Consider the following 409-nt stretch of genomic DNA (forward strand, 5'->3'; position numbering starts at 1 on the left):
GAGTCCTTCGCACGGGCCGGCTCGCGTCCGGCGCAACAGCGGCCCCCTGCGGCGAGGAGGAGGAGGAGGTGACGCTGCCAAAGGGAAGCGGAGACGCCGGCGCGTCGGCTGTGACTCCGCCTCCTGCTCGCTGTGAGAGGTACGGGCTGTGACGTAAGGCGCCGCGAGCACGTGCGTTCCTCTGGTCCGCAGATTTACGCGAGTAGACAAACCATTGCGCAAGACTTCCGGGTTCCTTTGACAATTGGTTTCCGTTGAGAAGAGCAGCTGCTCGTAGAAAAGAGGAGCGGAGCACGTGGCTTTTTGTTTTTAAAGAAGTTGTGGCAGGAAAGGAGCGCGAGTACTCTTTTGAAAACAGAGGCTTTTCCCCCTTTAATACTGTGAAGATTTTTCTTTCATCCCCCTCATT

This window comes from Zootoca vivipara, chromosome 6 (genome assembly GCF_963506605.1).
Source record: "Zootoca vivipara chromosome 6, rZooViv1.1, whole genome shotgun sequence".
NCBI lineage: Eukaryota > Metazoa > Chordata > Lepidosauria > Squamata > Lacertidae > Zootoca > Zootoca vivipara.